The sequence below is a fragment of the Egretta garzetta genome, unplaced genomic scaffold, assembly GCF_000687185.1.
Source record: "Egretta garzetta isolate BGI_Z169 unplaced genomic scaffold, ASM68718v1 scaffold172, whole genome shotgun sequence".
NCBI classification, from domain to species: Eukaryota; Metazoa; Chordata; class Aves; order Pelecaniformes; family Ardeidae; genus Egretta; species Egretta garzetta.
The window spans coordinates 1,742,382-1,758,490 of NW_009258951.1; the positions used below are offsets into that span (position 1 = coordinate 1,742,382).

The following is a 16,109-nucleotide window of genomic DNA, read 5'->3' on the forward strand; positions in this document are numbered from 1 at the left end:
ATCTCCCAGGCGTTCTCCCTCCACAGTGCTGTGCTAGCTTTCCTTTCCTGCCATGTGCGTCCAGCAGCAACATCTGAGAAGACAAGAGATGGTGAGGGAAGGTAGTGTACAAAATACCATTCCATGCTGGATGTCCCTGCATTGCAGGCAGCTCCCGGGGGGCCAGCAGCTGCCTGCTCCTTGTCTTCAGTGCAAACCTGCACGCAAGATGCTGTTGGAGGAGCATCCCAGGACAGCTCCAGGGAAGGTGGGGGACCAACGCAGACCCCCATGCTGTCTGGGAGGGGAGATGGGTTTGGGACCGTTCTCACAGCTGTTCTTCCTCTGAATTCACCTCTTTTGCTTGCTCTCCCCACCCCAGTGGAAAGTAGAAAGTCATCAGGACAAAGGTGCAGTCTTTGGAGGCACTGCCTGTGTTCTGAAGGATGGCAGAGGAGAGCAGCAAGCACATTGCCTCTCTGTGTGAGTTTACAAACCAGGAAAGCTGGAGGAAAAGAAAAACCTTCTGCCCAGATCAGGTTCCTTCTGAGAACTGGAGGAAGCAGGACAAATGGCCAGGACCAGGGCAGGAGTGGGCCAGCAGCAGCATGCAGAGCCACAGTGAAGCACCCTGTGTCCTGCCACAGCCTCGACCCCTTCCCCCAGTGCACCTGAACTGCTCCGTCGTTTCAGGGAGGAGGCAGCCAGCCAGGCTCAGTCCTATCAGAAGGAAAGCATCTCAAAGTGGTCCTGTGGGCTTCTGTTCAGACTGATGAATAATGCAAACCAAAGCTCCTGAAGGTCCTATGACTGGAAAATGCCAATTAATATCACTGGTTTAGCCCATGTTTCAAATCATGTAGAGGTCAGATGCTCAGAAATAACACTGGCTTACAATGATAAGTATATGACTGTCTTATTTATGTGGTGCCAATTTTTACCACCCTTTGTAGTGAGCGAGTGAGCTGTTTTCCTAGCTGAATATGGTGCTGTTGGCTGTGAGTATGGCAGGAGCCTGGCTGATGGAGGACGAGGTACGCAGCGAGTATTGCTCCTGTCTCAGTCTGGCAACTGTGCTGTTATGAGTTGTGTCTGTCATCCACAAATCCTTTGCTTTCTTTTTCGAATGTACCTTCATAATCTTAAATAAGCACATCTGCAGCTGAAATTCTAGGCAAAATTGCACTACAAACATTACCCCTTTCCTTCTTTTCTACTACTGCCATTTGATTTATCATTTGCTTTCCATTTCAGGTCTGCTGTTTTCTGGTTGGAGTATTTGTTATAGTCTGCATTATAAGAAAACCCACACATGAAGATAGGCAGAAGGAAGAAAATGGATAACAAACTGCAAGCACGGCCATTAATTCTTCTGGGGAAAGGATGCCCTGACTTCTTCAAGCGTCCAGACCTGCTGCAGAATATGCAAGGTAAAAATAGAAAGCAGAGTACTAAAACAAAGAGGGAGTGAAGATTAACACGGGGAACTTGGTGGCCTAAATATAGACAATTCTGCCCCTCTCCAGTGACTTACAGTAACAGAGAATATTCTGCAGCCAGCACAATTTGTCCAATACCCAAAATGTAACACAGAGATCTGACAGTAGGGATTGCAGCTAGAAAACGTGGCATTCTCTCTGGCACAGCTGTCATATTATACTAAGCCAGTTACTTCCCTTTAATCCTAATTAATACTCTTGCTTTCCACTCTGAGCCAGGTTTTCTGGTCAGCAGTGATACCGGGGGGTCTGCTGCTGCTCTCCCCGCAGGAGCCCTCTGTCTTCAGGCAGCCTGTTCCTTTGGGCTCCTTCTATGAAGGAGCAGCTGAAATCATGAATGAAACATTTCTGACACTAAAGAGAACTTCTGACATCCGCCCCAGCAGAAGAAATCAGCGTATCATTCATTAAAGATATCCATACTTACACAGGGAACACATGCTTGCCAGATGGTGCCAGTTCAGGGTCGCCATCAGAGGGAGAGGGAGAAGTCCACCCCTGCTCAATACAGGCTCCTGCCCTGCCTGCCAAAACCATCCCAGCCCCTGGGTTGTCCCAAGGGTGCTTGCTTGTCTCCCGTACAGCCTGGGAGAGATGCCACTAGACCTCTTCCAGCTTGGGCTGCATTTTGACCCCAAACTACTAAGTAATGTACAAAATAAATATATTTTGTGGGAGGGAGGGATACAAGCTGAGATTTAGTGTCTGGATGCCATGCTCTTTTAGGTAGTGCTGATACTCACAGATACTATTTTATTCCCTGCATTTTTCAAATCATGTGATTTACTACAGTTTGTGAATATACACAATAACCGAAAGTTCCTAAATGTCTAAATGTAGCTGATTTTAAAAGACAATGTGTCTTTAACAAATGCTATATATATGTTATGTAAACATTGCAAATGTTATACCATATATTTTACAGTTTTAGACTGCTATTAATGGGGGCAAACGACATGTTTGTAGTCAGATAGTACTGAAATGGTTTGGTCTCTGTTTTTTTTTCTAATTAGAGAATTTCATATTTACTCAAAATAGATCTCCATGTGCACGTTAAGAAATATTTCATTTCAAACACAAGATAAATGCAGTGGGAGAGGATCTTGACTTGCTTCAAGAAATCAAAGCAAGCATGAAGGGAAGAGAGTACAGTAAGTCAAACAGTTTTTTAACTGTGCAGAAAGTACTAATTAAAAGATGTTGTGTTTGCTCCTCAGTGGAGACAACTGTGGGTGTGTGCATGTGATGGACAGTTATAATGCTAGAAATAATTAGAATCACAGAATCACAGAATGGCAAGGGTTGGAAGGGACCTTGGGAGACCATCCAGTCCAACCCCCCTACTAAAGGAGGTTCCCCTAGAACATGTTGCACAGGACTTCGTCCAGGCGGGCTTTGAATATCTCCAGAGAAGGAGACTCCACAACCCCCCTGGGCAGCCTGTGCCAGTGCTCTGTCACCCTCAAAGTAAAGATATTCTTCCTCATACTCAACTGAAACCTCTTATGTTTCAGCTTGTGCCCGTTTCCCCTTGTCCTGTCGCTGGGCACCACTGAGAATTAGCACACTTTTTCTTACTTGTTAAAGAACATGTATTTCTGTGGAATGGTACAGGTGCACAATAATGCTGTGAGTGGCCCCTAACAGTATGTGGTGCACGGCCGGGTGATTTCTTCTTCACAGCTTGTAGCCATACCCAAGCAGGGCACCCAGTGTGGTGGCTGTGCTGCATCGTGTATTACTGTCACTCGGGGGGCGCTCCGTCTCACACAAACCTTGCTCAGCCAGGGTTTTTCCATCCCACGCACTGCAGGAAAGGGCTGGTGATTCTTCCCGCAGCTATGAAAAGGTGCTGTGCAGCCTGGAAACGGCTGTTTTGCCTGTGCTCCCTGCCGGAGCCAGGCAGCAAAAGCGAGGGGAGAAGGGAAGCTGGCTGCAGCAGTGCCTGGCAAGCCGAACGTCAGTGACAAATGGGGAGGGTCCAGTTTAGTGAGTGTTCCTCAAGCTGCCCCCCTACTACCAAGAGCTGAATATCTTCAGCACTCCCTCAGCCCAGGAGCACCTGGTCCCTTTTCTGTTGACAAAAACACCCTGAAAACATCTTGTTCTGTCTCCGGCTCTCTCATCTGCAGCCCCTATATGGAGTCTAGCAGTTCTAGCTCATCCACCATCTCTTCTGGCACCCAAGGGTCTTTCCAGCCCACACAAACTTCATGGCTGGAAAGTTTTGTGCAGCAGCAGCGTGCCTTACCGTGACTATTGCTGGGGCAAGGTGGGTCGACCTGATGTTGGCAGCCATAGCATTATGCAAATTTTTGTGTCTAAGAAAGTTACGTAATTAAGTCACGTTCCCTAAATGTCTCAAATGGAGCTTCTCAGAAATTGTCTTTGAGCTGATGCCTGCTGCTGTAAGCAGCACATGTCCAGAGAGCAGCTTAGCTGCGTATGCCACCAAGCAGCCCAGCTGGTGGCTGCAGTGCAAAAGGAGCATGGGGGGAGGCACAGCTCTGAATGCCACAAATCCCAGTGTCTGCACCTGCTGGGGAGACACTTGAGGAGGACCTTCTCTCAGGAGAACCATGCTGTACGGGGTGAGCAGGAGGGCCTGTCTCCACTTCAGCTGTCAGCCAAGGAGCAGCAAATCGCTAAGTTGAATAAGAAACCTCCAAAAATAAGGTCTTCCTGCTCAGGAGTTCTAGAAGAACATGAAACCTGCTCAGCTAGCTGCGGTGTGGATCTCACTGTCTAAGTCAGCACTGATGGCTGAGAAATGGAAGTCAGCAGATGTAGCTAAGCCTTTTAAAAGGCTTCAGAGGTTATCCATTGATCTGCTAATTAATGTCAAGGTTTTTTACTAAACAACCTCTTGGAAACTGTGCTTTGTTTCTGTTCCTGGTCTGCAAAATCTTGGGAATAGTGCATACTTTCCAGAAGACTGGAAATGGTTTTGGTGCCTCTGATGCCTCTGCTGGAAATCTTTGAAATAGTCTCCAAGAATACGGTTAAAGCAATACAGTCAGCCCCAAGTACATCAGTTGCCTTCCCCTGAGGAGCTGGTAGTGACAACTTTTGGAGACACTGTTGGGCTGGATGAACCTCAGACAAATTTTATGTGCCTGTATCTTCAACAGCGTCTAAAGCCTGAGGCAGCCTGCGTTCTCCAGACGAGCTCGATACAGAGGAGTCATTTTCATTGTCTTGGTTTGCACAGCGTTTTCCTTGTAGAGGTGCAGATCCTTGTGCAATAACGACAGCTTGCAAAAGTTACTTTTTGTGGAAGCTCTAGAAATAATCACCAGGTCTCAGTAGTCCAGGGCCATAGGCAGGAAGGAGCTTCACTTTATCTTGATTTGCTCTTACTTAGCATGTGCCCCCAAAGGACATCCTTCAGCTTTTCCAGTCATTTTACCCCCAACAGCTACTCCAAAAGCAATAAAATAGTCCAGAAAGCATCTGAATGCCCTGAAAACTAATGAGTTTTATCTTCAACCCAGACCTGGAGCAACTGTAGTGAGTAAATGCTGTTCCTGTAGGTTCGATCAGGTGTGTGGCAGATGACTACTTTGCCCAGTATGGCTGGTGAGATGCCTTAATGACTCTGCACCCAGGAAGAGCAGCACCAATAGATTGGGATGACAACAAGTAACTTTTGTTCAGTACTTAGCCATGTAGATACATAGCCAGCACTAGTCATCTGCAGTACACAGAAAGCCTCGTGAAGCTTCACAGGGGAGCTGTCGATGTTCCTTGCTCTTCAGAGGTCCCTCAGCAGCACCCCCAAAGAAGATGCAGTGAAAGGAGTAGTTTAATTCACCAGCAATAGTTGCCACTGAAGAGCAGATTTCTTCCAGCCTTCAATCTGTTCTTTCATTTTCTCTCTCTAAGCCAACAGTATCTATCACCTCGCCCTGCTCTGCCCCTGCTGTACCGATGAGAGACTTCTCCCCAGCATGCGGTTAACTCCCATTGTTCCCTGGAAGCACATGCCTGCGGGGACTTCATCACTCCGATCACTATCAGTCCTTGCTGGACACTGCATTCCTTTAGGATAAAGCTTTAGAAGGGCTCTTGTGGGATCCATCAATGAGGCAAACAGCTCTGACAGCCCCAAGAGCCCAGCATCCATCAGCCTAATCCAGACGCTCTGTGCCGAGGCACTGACTGCTTTCCTTTTCTTTACGAGCTTGTGAGGGCATTTTGCAGCTTCTTTTTTGTTAATTCTTGCAAAAGCTCTCCTTCCTGTCCCGAGCAGAATGGCACAGGAATTTGAGCTAAATCTTTAAATGGGGTATGGAGTTTTTCTGGAATTTATGTATTTTAAACACAGTTTTAACTCTCTGGCTGGAGCAAAGCACTGTGTTGGGGACAGCAAGTCCGAAGCAGTGACTGGGGCTGAGTGGGGCAAGGCTTTCCTCCCCAGGAGGACGTGGACCCCCCATGGCAGCAGACACTGCAGAGGTGGGAGGCTTGCCTGTCTCCTTTCTGGAGGAGCAGTGGGAAGGATCAGGAAGACGGTCCCACGTCCCCCACCCAGAGCCCACAGGGGATGGAACCCATGAGGAAGAAGGTCCAGTGTGCAATGGAAAGTGGAGCTCAGCTCTCAGCGAGCGCTGCCTGGTGCAGGGTGCAGGGCTCGGCCCTTCTGTTCTTGGGTGACGTGCTCCCCTATGCAGCCATACTGGGGATTAGCAGTAAATGCACTGGCATTACATTAAAATTACTTTCTCAAATATATTTGTCAGTGTTCATGTTTTCCTTAATTAAAATTAGCCCATTTCAACATATACCTGCCCATTCACCTGCACCCCTGCAAGTATATCTGACAGTGACCACCACCACATGCAGGTCTGTGTCGACCACCACCACATGCGGGTCTGTGTAACGATTGTTGTCGAGAGTCTGGAAATAGTTTGCGCATTCAAGTGTTATGCAGGGAGGGGATCCTGTGCGGTGCAAACTCTGCATAACCTTTCTAGCGTCCGGAGCAACAGTAAAGAATTTGGGATTGGGAACTCACCGCATTGTTATTTATTGGTATTGCATTCCTTGGAGGACAAACCAGGGCCTTGTTGTGCTAGGTTCTGCAATTTAAAAAAGCCTGTGCTTTTGATGAATATACAGCCTAAGTGGCATTGTTCTGTTCTCAATTACAAGTTGTTTTTCAGAAAAAAAGTCCAGTTTATTAAATTAAAATCTCTCCTAAAATAGATATTTTATTTAGCAAAGTTCCTCTGTGCTCCCATTCTTAGTTTAAAACAAATTTGTTTACTGCTGTAGTTGAAATGGCACATACTAAAGAAGAACATAAAGTTTCTTTGATTTTGTTTGATGTTCTTTGTCTAGTTTTGTATGAAAGTTGGGATTATGTGACCATCTTGTGGCTGTAACGCTTGTCAGTTCATTTAAATCAATGTTTTAATTTCTTACTTATTATCACAAAGTTTATTGGTTTGTTAGTGGTAATACCCAAATTTATAATGCCTGGAAGGAAAAGCCGCAGTGTGAACTCACCTATAGCACTCGGCATTGGAGAAATCGCACAGAAAGCAACCACAGATTGCCAGTCTGACAAGCATTCTGGTTTGTCTGTATGTCTGTGTGTCTGTCTGTGTGTTTCACAGGTGATTGTTATCATATCATGATGTAAATGTAAAGTAAGCCTTTTTTTGCAAAAGCTTGGAAGTGACTTAGAAGTGTAAGAATCTATTGGGAAGCGTGTTTGAAAATCCCGGCCATTCTCAGGGCAGCGGTGAACAATACAAACTTGGCACGGGCAGAGTCTCGGAAAGAAAATGGAGAAGATGCAGGGATTTGGGGCAGGCGGATTCACTGGGCTGCACAGGCAGAGTCTCGGAAAGAAAATGGAGAAGGAAATTATGCAGGGATTTGGGGCAGGCGGATTCACTGGGCCAGCGAGTTAGAGACTTTTACAAAGCCACCTTGTTCTTTTCCCAGTTTCAGTGGGCTTTCATTTAACAAAGAAAGTAGCTGGAAAAATTACCCAGAAATATTTGACCTTCAAAAAGGCCTCTAAGGCACAATTACCTGATGTTTACTGAACTGGTTCACGTGGTTCCCGCTCTAAATGACTTTCTAGGTTCACCCATGTGTGACAAGGGGTCTGATTATGTGGAGGAGGGCAAATGAGAAAAGAAACTTCAGGAAGGAGAGGAATACACCAGGGAATTTTATTGATTATGTTTGCTTCAAGGGGAGGAAAGGACAAATAAACGTAGCCAACTCAAAGTAGCTTTTTGGCTTTCAACTTCAAAAGAAAGTAACATGGGAGAGATGTGGGGTATCAATAGCACTTGACATAAGCTGTTTCATAGAGTTAGGTAGGAACTGTAGAATACATCGTACTTAGCTTTCTAAGCCAGATGACAAATTCTTTTTTTTTCCTCAAGTACAACAAAAATATAACAAAAATCCTGGTTTCCCCCAATGTCTTTTCTTTCCTTCTGCCCTTGGTTGCCCTGCACACAGGAGATCACTTGGCTGTCTGGCCACCAGTGTTCATGCCAGGGTCCAGCCATGCCCTTTCTGCAGAGTTTCAGCTCTTTCCACTGCATGCTCCTGACACTGGAACAAAGCAAGTGAGTTATCAAGGGCTGCAATCTCAATTAGGCTTTAGGGAAAATACTTTTTTTAAGGAAATAAATTCCATGGTTGGCACAAAAGTGCCTCTGCCACGCACTCTTTTCAGTGGAAGGTATAACCATAGAAGTATGACTTCAATAGTTTAGTATTGGCAAAGACACAAACCAGCATTTTACATGCTGCCCCTCTGCTCTGAACTGTCGGCAGAATCACGTGGGTATGCAGAGACGGGCATTCGTACGGTGTAAAAACAGCAACGCCAAAAAACTTGAAGACTTCTTGAAACTAGGGAATTGGATTTCCATCGTTGATGAGAGAGCACAGTGTGCCATAAGAAGTACATTTGTATGGAAGCAAATTATTTTAAATAATCTTGGAATGTAAAGACTTCCATTAATAAAAGCAAGTAGTTGGTACCCCATCTGGGGTCTGCGTTTTCTAACAAAAGGAACAAATTCTCTGAGGCAGGCTAGAAAGACAAGAGCATCAACAGGATAACCGTACCACTGAAGCAGTTTCTAATTATTTGACCAAGTGTGGGAAAAAAAAAAAAAATCAGATTTCACATTTGAGGTAGTGGCTTGAAAATTGAAACTCTAAATCCAAACAGGTAGCAAGCAGAATTTTTGATAGTCCAGTCTTTCATCTTGCTTTATAAAATAGCAGTAACCTCCAGTATCCATGGGGCATCATAACCTGTTCTGCCTGAGAAGTCCTCTGAAGACAGGTTTTGACTGTGTCCCACTGTGGTCTGCAGCATGTACCTGATTTATGGTTGAGATCTTTCTCTTTGGGGTTTTTGACCATGGTTTACTAAGAATGAGTGGGCTCATACTCCAAGGCATGGCATCGGCACCTGGAACTGCAGACAGGTGTCTAAATCCCAAATCAAATGTGAAGGTGCCCTGCAAGTCCAGCGCTGGCCAGCACAGCTCCTGCGGCGGTCAGCATGTGCCAGGGCGTACGGCTCTGCCACAGGGCACCCTGTGTCGTCCAGCCCTGTTCCCGCTGGGACTCGCGCCCCTGGCTCTTCTCCGCATCTCTCTGTTGGGCCAAGACCCTCGTGCGTCTTGGGGTGAGACCCCGTGGAAGTGCTGCTCCCAGCAACGCTGTGGCACTCGGGGGAGCACCTCCAGCCAGAGGCTGCACAGCTGCCCACCTCAGCACCGAGGCATGACAGGAGTCAGCAAGATGTGGGGCTCAAGGCCCTTCAGGCAGAGGCTTAATTGGAGCCCTGCTTGCCAGTGACAAGCTCTCTCTAACCAGCAGGTCACTGGGTGCAAGGAGGTTGCCTGTAGGCTGAGGCACCCACCTCCAGGAGGCAGTTCATGGCTGGGAATGGTGCCTCCAGGGGAAGCAGGAGTGGGTGGTGGCAGCTGGGCAGGGACACGGTGAACTGTGGAGCGGGTGCCCAAGCACAACTACCCCGAAAGGCTGGAACTATGGCACCTTTCTTGTTGACATGAGATTGTTCTGCTCGGCTCTACGTGGGGTCAACACACCAAGTTTAAATTTGGATCTAACATGTTAGACTTGAGTTTCCACAGGATTTGGGGGCTTTAGAAATGTTCTGCTGTTTTTCAGCACGAGCTCATGAACTTGGAATAAAATTGTCCTTTGGGGAAAAAATAGAACAGACAAAAAATAAGTGCTCATGTAAGATCTGAAGGCTGAGGCAGTGTCAAAGCGGCGGTCTTTCATCTGTGTTTGTTTTCCAGCAAATGCAAGAGCAACTCTGAGCGGGATTCGCCTCAGTTTAGGGAGGCAGAAAAAATCATAATACATTGGAAAGAAGAACCCCAAATAAGAAGATCTTTCAAAAAGCCATTTCTTTTCCTAGATAAGACTTCCAGATCAAAAGTGAACGGTGATTCAGGAGGGCGCTCAAGCACAGGATTACAATAGTGGCTCCCAGACTCCTCCTGACAGCAGCCCCACTGGAAGGCCAGTTTAGTTTCAGCTCATAAATACGGGATGATGTGGAGTTCATCAGGCTCGTTCCTCCTCCTTTTGGGGGCTGAACAACGTGCACATGTCCATGCTCCTGAATTCATGCCTGTTCTGGAAATTTGTTTGCCTGATCCTTAAATTTATGTGTTTGTCTTGGTCTACACAAAGTGCACCAAGCTCTGCCAAGCCCACAGCAGTTATCTGTGGGCCACTGATGGATGCCTCAACTTACTGGGGAAACTGCATGGAAGTTTTCTGCCTTCCTGCAATGCCTGCTGCTTGTTAACAGCTGATCCCAAAAAGGAGCTGACATAAGGGCACTGAGGAGCATGGCTTTACAGAAATGCTCTCCCTGCAATTCTGACTGAAAGGGTATGTGCTGAGTAGTTAAACTACAGCAGACTGAAATATTTGAGAGGTTTCTACTGGAGCCTGCTTTTAACTATCTCTAGTCCTGTTTGGAAAAGGGCTGTAGTTAGTATAAGCTTTTAGCTTGAATTTGCACTTCTTCAGTCTGGGAGGAAGAATAGAAGAAATGTTCTGAGAGCAAATTCCATGTATGTCTTCTGCCATCTGCTAATAGCATGTGTGAGTAGCTCTGCTGCCAGAAACCGAGGAACAAAGATAACATCATTGTGGAGAAAATTGCACTGCGCTGAAAATGAGACTCTTATTCCAGATGACTTGATAGCTCAGCACCCGCTGGAGCCGAGTCTGGGGCCAAGTTCTGCTCACCGACACTTGCATAGATCCAGAATAACATCGCTCGAAGTAGCGTGAGTCCTTGCAGGGGCAACATTGTCCCAGCTGAGCCTAAAGAGCAAGTAAGTTTTATAATCCATTTAGCATGATGGCCTTGTTGGAATCCCAGAAATTAAATTATTTAGGGCAGGAGGAAGGACAAAATCTGAAGAGCTTCGCCACTGAAATAACATGTAGGCAACTTGCAGAAAAAAAATGTGGGGAGCCCAGACGGCAGTGAAACACCAAGGAAACTGTTGGAGTTAACCTCCCCATGTCTCTTTTTGTGTCGTCTCATTTGTACGACACACGTGTCAGTGCACCCTTTAACAGTGCAACAACGACGATGGGAGCCGAGCCGCCCTAATCCCAAAGCTTGAGTCCCTGCGGGAGTGGTTGGAGCCACGCGCCCACGGCCGGCAGCGTGCCGGGCTGCCTCCCCCCAGCTGCGCAGCAGGTACGCGGGGCAAGGGGTAACCATGGACAACAACATTTACGGGTGTGATTTCTGAGCTCTACACAGTCTCTCTCCTCACCGTGCGGATGGCACAGTAGTCAACAACACGGAGAAATTCTACACAGTGCCCTTCTTCAAACCCCTCTGTTATGCACTGGTTTGCAATGGCTGGGTAACAGGTGAGACTGGTTACCAGGAAGGAAAACGATGAAATGTAAATCGTGCGAGAGATGCAGGTAACATGGCAAAAAAGGTCTAAAAATGACGATAGGATTTGGTTTGTTTGATACAGCCTGTTAGAAAAGACACTGTAATTCTGCTTGCAGTCAGCCCAGCTTCATCTTCTTCCAGGACTTAGCCCGTGATACTTCGGAAAAATGTTATTAGTAGATTTCAGAAGTGTTTAAGTTTCAGTGTGGAGCTGGTACAAGGACTGTCCGGTTGCTCTGACAGTCCTCTCCAAGGCAGAACAACGAGGAAAAAGATCTGCATTTCACCTTAGCAGACTGGAGTGTGTATTTATACCATTACTGCTCGAGCAGGAGGGGACGTGAAATACCAGGAGGGTTTCTGCATGGCTCACACTTTTTTCTTCTGGCCCTCTTTTCTGCTTGGAAAGCTTCCTTTGTTTTTCAGTAGCATCTGTAGTGCTGGAAACTTGCACCGCATTTCCTGCTTGATGTTACATTATGCAATAGCTGATAACACTTTTGCGAAGGGAGGGGAGCTGCTTATAAGCAGCTTTTTCATCTTTTCACGTTTCTTATTTCCCTGCTGGTGTCAGAATAATTGTATTATTTGTGGCAGTGCTAGATGAATATGCAGGAATGGCGCTACCTGGGGTAGCATGGTTGCTGCAGGTCTCCCCTGTGTGAGCCAATGCACTGGGCCTGGCTCTGTGCTCCCTGGACACCCAAATCTCTGTGTGGATCAGGCAGCAATGACGTATGTGCAGGGAATGCAAAGTTTCTAATAAAGATGTGTAAGCTCCTCGTTCTTACATTACTCCTAAAATTCTAGGAAAATAAAGTAATAAAATCCTAAAATAGTATTAGAGTTTCTTGAGGAAGTTCTTGTATGTGTTATTACATGTGTTGGTGAATTGCACGTTCCTTCAAAAACTTCTCTGACTGAAATTCTCACTGTGAGAGATACAAATTCAGCATTCCCAAGTGGTGTGTTCTTCTCATCAAAACCAAGGTGTCTGGTGACAAGAAGGCACCAAGCAAATCCCCCAGATCTGAAGGTGTCTTTATTTTTTTTTCAAAGCAAGCAATCATTTCTCTGGAGAGGTGAATACTTGTGTCTACTCTCCATCTTGTCGGTGCTGAGAAGTTGTCTTCTGAAGGACCCCAACCCTTCATCCCAAGCCAGGCAGGTGGAGGGAGAGCCAGTGGTGTACATGAGTGGCCCGGTGGGAATGAGCGGGGCCAGGCAGACGTGAGAGAGGGAGCAGCTGCCACTACGGGTGGAGCCTGGGAGGCTGGTATGAATGTCAGGGAGCAAAGAAAGAAGGCAAGAAACGGCACAGTGGAGGAGAAAGAGGGGAAGGAGAGGGCAAGGAGGAGAGGAAAAAGAAGCCTTGTAGTCTTGGGGTGAGGAGAGATGCCAAGGAAAGGAACATGGTCATCATCACATGAAAACAGTCTTCTGTTGATGTTGTGCAACCTTCCAGGCTTCACCACTCCTATTTGTGCCAAGGCTTTCCCATTCCTCCTCTCCTAGCTGTCCCTAGTGCTCCTCCTGAGCTTGCTTACCAGAGATGAAGGACGTGCTGTATCACCAGTCAAACGCACATCCGGCTCTGAATCGGGCTTTTCTTCATCTACTGCCTCCTTAACACGGGCAAAGGCAAAGGAGGCTAAAGGATATTAGCAACTGTTGAACTGCCGGGTAAATCTGCTAGTTTGAAAACTGATACAGCCGCAGAGTATACTACGTGTGCAGCTCTTCAAAAGTAAACAGCCATTTACAGCAGGATCATAAAAATCTTTGAGGCACTCAATAGCAAGTTGCCTGTGGCTTTTCACCCTTGTATCTCCAGGAGTTATTGCTCAATGAGGGACTATGTGGTGTTTTGTGTGAACCGAGGGGTAATTGCAAGCAGCTACTTAAATAGCCCTAATTATGTTTAGAGAAGGCTGTTCCCAGAAAGCAGCTAGGATCTGTGAATAAACATATTGCCACAGGTGACCACCTGATCTGTGCATATGGACCTAAAAAAAGCCAGTTTGCTAAGTTTAAATACCTCAAAATAAAGCTGAGCAGACACCAGACGCCAATAGCTGTGCCTGCGCCGTGCCCGCTACCAAAAGCAGCATTGCACAGGGGCTTTGTAGTGGAGGAGAGTGCAGCTCAGGTCCTTGTGGCATTGCAGATGACCACATAATGTTTAGCCAGCCTGTAACGCACTCCTGAGGGGACTAGTGGGCTTAAAATACAGGCCTTTAAATATCACACAGACAAAGAAAGATGAAGAAGTGACTAGGCCCCATGAATGGGGGGATGGAGAAACCCTGTGGCTTATTTTGCTTAATCCTTTTGCAAACACACTCAATGTCTGCTGAAGTCCAGCTGCAGCCCCTGCCTTCACCCCGGCAGCCAGCCTGGAGCACCCTGGGGACGGTGGGCAGCCGCTCCCCACCTGGAGCCAACGGGGCTGGGTGAGCACAGCCTTGGACCCAAAGTTGCCCCCTTGTGAGTACTGCCCAGAGGCTGTAAGACCTTGCAGGGCACCTGAAGCTCTGCACTTTCTCTGGACAGGGTCTTTTTCTCCACGAAAGGTGCCCACCTGGGAGCCAGGAACATGGCTTAGGCAGCCCCTGGCCCGCCGGCTATGCCTGAGCATTGGGAGACTCCAGAGGGCCATCCCTGCTCAGCTCAGACCGTCAGTACCATTGTTCCACAGCTCAGCCGTGTCTCCGGGAGGCAGGCCTGGACAGCAGGAGCCCTCTTCAGCCTCCTGGTGAAGCTCGGTGCTTCAGGCAGAGTTGAACTTCATCCTGCTCACGGGTACCACCAGCCTGGAGTCTGGCCCTCGGAGAGGGCTGGGACTTGCTCGGCTCTGTGAGCCCACTGCCTGGCCAGAGAGGTCAGCAAGTCCCAGGGGACACGGAGAAACAGCGACCTACCAGCATTTGCTTGCAGCAGTTGGGCAGTGATCTGGTGAGTGGGGCTAAGGCAAGCGGGGCTTAGGCAAGCAAGGCTCAGGCGAGTGGGGCTCACCACACAGGACCCAGCTTCCAGCTTACCTGCAGCCCTACACTGCCAGAATTTTTGAAAGAGAAAGTCTGTGACAGAGGGGACAAATGTGAAGCTGTTTAACATCTGTGAGGGTTGAAGAGTTCATGGTGACAGCTGAGATAACGCTGGGCTTGGCTCCAGGCCCCGAGCCCACCCTGCACCGCCGGCCTCCTCCTCCTCCTGGAGCGAGCGCCCAGCTGCCTCACCCCACCATTAACCACGTGTGGCTTCGGCGTGGCTTAAAATTAACAGCTATGCATACGATGGGTACATAGTTATTTTACGTTATGACATGGAAGTACAGTAGATCTAGAAATAAACTCTGCGCCTTTTTGAATTAACCTGGTGGCTCTCTGAACAGCTAGGAAAAAAGATTCTTAATATTCATGGTAGTCAGTCATGTTTTCTTCCTCTTTGTTCTGTTCTGATCAATAATTGCTTTCAGCACTCCTTGTGCACAGCTCCGGGAGGAGGCGTGCTCAGAGCCCTGGCCCCCTTCCCCAGGGCACGCAGTCCTGCTGGAAGCACCAGGGATGCCGGGGAGACACCACCTCTGCCGTGGCTCCTCTGGGCAGGTGACGGTGATGCTGACTGCCTCACAAGAAGTTCCTGGTATTGCCCTGTACAAGACAGGTTCGCCTTGTGTGCAGCACCTACCCATTTTGGCACCAGCAGCCTTGCCATCAACCCAGGCTTACAGGGACACCCCCCCTCATGCTCCCCAAGCAGGAGCCAGCTCTGGCTGCTGCTTTCTTCACTGCTGCGCTGGTGGGATGTGTCCATGCCAAAGGTCCTCCTGACCTGCTGCTGGGCTCCTGGCTTTTCCCCTTCTCCTTCAACTCCCTGTCTCTGAATGTTTCTCCACATCGCTCCCCTCCGGTATCATCCTGGTGTTGTCTCGACTTCGTCTCGCTCTGTGGGGAGCCATCCATGAGCTGTCTGGGAGCAGCAGAGGGATGGGGAACGTACCCTCACGGCACCTCTAGAAGCTGGCACAGCATGGTAAGTTTAAAGGCATTTTCCAAGGAAATGAGGGACAGCCCCAAGTAAAAGGCTCAGCAGAGGATTGTCATCGACGCTTGGATACCACCGGCACCAGCTCCAGGCAAAGGAACGGCTGGACGGGGATGTCACCTGCGGAGGGTAAAAGCCTTTTAGCAAACTCCTCTGATGTCCTAGGGCTTTAACCAGAACATGCAGCTGAGGATGGCTGGAAACCTGTGCAAGACAGAGAGCGCTGCCCACTTGCTCCATCACTCAGAGCCACGGGCCCATCTCCCCCGGAGCCCCCGTGCCGCGGCTCCCTGCTGCCCCCAGCCCCACCACCTCCCCACAGCACAGAGGAGACACGAGAGGTTCAGCTCCCACCAAAATGAGGATGCACTGCGCTACTCGCAGCTTCCAAACAATCCATTTCATGCCTGGACATCAATCAGTGAATTTCCAAGTTAATTGGTAAACAGAGACAAACTGAGTGGTGCAGTTGACACACCAGAAGGACGGGATGTCATCCAGAGAGACCTGGACAGGCTGGAGAGGTGGGCTATGTGAACCTCGTGAGGTTCAACAAGGCCAAGTACAAGGTCCTGCACCTGGGTCGGGGTAACCCCCAGTATCCATACCGGCTGGGGCGGGAAAAG

General features: G+C 48.2%; 1 long non-coding RNA gene across 1 annotated transcript in view; it reads left to right on the top strand.

Annotated features, from left to right (window-relative positions):
• The window catches only part of LOC118451835, a 50,072-nt gene extending 40,102 nt beyond the window's left edge, over positions 1-9,970 (top strand). The window contains exons 2-4 of the long non-coding RNA XR_004841408.1: positions 1,234-1,409; positions 2,517-2,629; positions 9,919-9,970. This is a non-coding gene — a long non-coding RNA (uncharacterized LOC118451835). The remainder of the gene's footprint in view (positions 1-1,233; positions 1,410-2,516; positions 2,630-9,918) is intronic.
• Positions 9,971-16,109: the final 6,139 nt, after the last annotated feature.